Source organism: Stegastes partitus, unplaced genomic scaffold, assembly GCF_000690725.1.
Source record: "Stegastes partitus isolate 25-593 unplaced genomic scaffold, Stegastes_partitus-1.0.2 Scaffold667, whole genome shotgun sequence".
In the NCBI taxonomy this organism is placed as follows: Eukaryota; Metazoa; Chordata; class Actinopteri; family Pomacentridae; genus Stegastes; species Stegastes partitus.
In genome coordinates, this window is record NW_007578398.1 from 23,202 (window position 1) to 26,189 (window position 2,988).

General features: G+C 43.0%; 1 protein-coding gene across 1 annotated transcript in view; it reads right to left on the bottom strand.

The window, feature by feature from the left end:
* Positions 1-1,177, bottom strand: part of LOC103363520 (uncharacterized) — a 12,538-nt gene extending 11,361 nt beyond the window's left edge. The window contains exon 1 of the mRNA XM_008290328.1: positions 1,098-1,177. The gene's annotated coding sequence lies outside the window, so the exon portion shown is untranslated. The remainder of the gene's footprint in view (positions 1-1,097) is intronic.
* Between the last annotated feature and the right edge of the window lie 1,811 nt (positions 1,178-2,988).

Below are 2,988 nucleotides of genomic sequence, written 5' to 3' on the forward strand. Positions count from 1 at the left end.
ATCATAATTTTCTAATGTGAAGTCTTTAAATCATTTATTTCTGCAACAAATCATAAATCTAGATGAAGCAGAAGCAGGAAGAAGAAGAAGAAGATATATGGATTGATTTTATTTTATTTTTTTAGCTTTAAAAATGACAATTAATTGTATATTAAAACAGCTGATAGTTAATTTAAACCAGCTCTCAAACAAATGGGACGAAATGAGAAATTAGGTCATTTGCAGAACTGCAGACGTTAACCCTTCGCCTGTAAGCGGAGACCTTGTTGGTGCTCATTTGTACAACTTCCTCCACTTTAGCGGTTTTTAGGAGCTAATCTGTGGCGGCGCCTCGTGTCAGAGCGCCAACAGGTGTGTTTCACAGGTGTCGCAACAAACGTTTACTTCAGTGTCGCTGTGACAACAAAGAGCAGAAAGAGACTTTGCAAAGTCTGAGTCGATGAAAAGTTATGTGAGGCGACTTATGTTGTAATAAATGAATGGAACTAAATGAAAAGGGATCATGTTGGTCAGATTATAACTGTAATGAGACATTTTTTTGACATTTTTGCAAAAACACTTAAACTCAATCAACACGTTTAATTTTAAATAACATTAAATCCCTGTAACTGTGAATTTTTTTAAAAGATTTTTTTCATAACACATTTTGTTTAATAGATCAAATGTGTAAATTCAGGCCTAAATCCTGTGAATTTATTTCTAAAATTAGATACAATCGGTGAAAACGACCAGAAAGAGCAGCACTGGTTCTTTTCTTTTACTTTGATTTATGTGTTAAATTAGATGAAATGAAATAAAACACTGAATGTTGTTATCAGTGTGTATTATTCAGAAGCATCTGTAACCTACATATAACTCAATATATCTGCATATACTCTGGAAAAGCAGCACTTTTTTTTGTTCAAAGCAATTGTCTACATCAACAACAGTATTTTACAACTTTAAATCATAAATAGAAATTCCATAAAAGTAAATAATAGGTCATGCAATTCAAACTAAATTCCCCCAACGAGTACAAGTAGAAGCTGAGGAAGCCTCCGTGCGCCTTTACACTGATTTTCACCCAAACTTTTCATAAATCAAAGCATCAAACTCACCAAACTCCAGTAATTTCTCACAGCTAGATTCGGCCGCTTCCACTTTCTCAAGTCAAGCAAATCGACTCCAGAGGTCCAGGACTGCCATTTACACCCCGAGAGAACCAAACATTCACTGAGTTTCCTTCTTCATGTCAGGGAGAAGAAAAAAAAATGCAGACACACGCACACACAATTAGGGTTTGGCTGCAGAGCGTGGTCGTCTGCGAGCCCCCGTCGGCTGCCGGAGGAGGAGGAGGAGGAGGAGGAGGAGGAAGGGGGGAGGTTGTGCAGAAAAGCAGCTGAAACTGAATGATTTCTTTCTTTGCAGTGGAAACAGGGGCTGGCAGAGGGAGGGGGACAGAAGGGGTGTGATCTACTTCACATCTGGGGACGGTGGTGGGGAGCAGGAGGGTCCTGAGCGTGAGGGGCCGCGGTGGCCAGACTGGATATAGATCTGTGTCAGGAAAAGTTCCAATAAAGTAGGTCTGTGCTTTAAATCTGACAGAGGAAGAACTTATCTGTAGAGCAGTTTAACTGTCAGTTGTATATGTTGAATTTAGAAACATGTTTTTTTTCTTTGCTGCAAAACTGATTCTGTAAAAACATCTGAATTCTAATTCGTTCTTTACGACCACATGTCAAACTATCGGCTCGGTCAGAGCTGCACAAAATGTAATTACAGTGTTCGGATTGAGAGTGATTTAAGGCAGATGTCCATATTTTCTGTTTCTGTTGTTGCCGGTTCACGTCCCGGTGAGGACATCCGGGATCTTTCCGCGTGGAGTCTCCATGTTCTCCCCGTGCAGCGTGGGTTCTCTCCGGGTTCTCCGGCTTCCTCCCACAGTCCAGAAACATGTTGAGGTTAATTGGTGATTCTAAATTGTCCGTAGGTGTGAATGTGAGTGTGCTTGGTTGTCTGTCTCTAAGTGTAGCCCTGTGATAGACTGGTTACCTGTCCAGGTGAACCTGCCTTCACCCTGAGTCAGCTGGGATAGACTCCAGCCCCCCATGACCCTGGTGAGGATTAAGGTGTAGAGATGATGGATGGATGGATGTTGTTGCATAGTCTGCTACGTTAAACAGCAGGTTTTCACCACTATCCAGCGGCGGGCCGTGCATTTTCCTCCCAGGCGTCCCACCTGAATCAAACCACCTCTTAACGCCGTCATTATGACGCCACGGCTACAGAAACCATCATGATTTTGCAGACAGGCAGCACAGCAGGATGTTGCATCACAGACAGGGATCTGATGTAGAGAGAATGAACGTCATCGCTAAAGCAAGAAACCCAATTAAAACAATCCAACAACATCTAACAGGAGCATCAATATCAGCCCAATAAAATGACCGAAACATATATTTAACTCACAAAAACCTGTGATTATCTGAACACAGCCTCCGTCCTCCTTTCTTTCATCATCAGCAGTTCAGTCACTCTGTTGAGCAGCTGATCCAACAGTTGGTTCTGTTCTGTCTCCTGGAGGCTGATGCTGACCGTCGGCTCTGTCCAGTCGGGTTTCTGCCATAAGTTCTAATTCTCTGTAGGGATGAGAATGTTCGCTCGCTTAACTTTAAAAAAATAAATAAATACTTGTACGATAAAGTTCTAGCTTGTGCAGGTCGCTAGCTGCTAGCTTTGGCTCAGCTCTCTGACACTTTTATCCAGAGCGAGGTACATTTCAGACTAGATCACATTCACACACTAGTGGCGACAGATGCAAGGTGCTGCCTCCTATTGGGGGCAACGTTTTGGGTTCAGAGTTTTTCCCAAGGACACTTCGACTGTGGCGGGCCTGAGGATCAAACCAACAGCCTTGTGGTTAGCAGACAACCCGCTCTACCACCTGAGCCACAGCCGCCCAAAGTGCTGACGTCATCGTAGGCCAGCTGGCTGGTCCTGGGATCACCA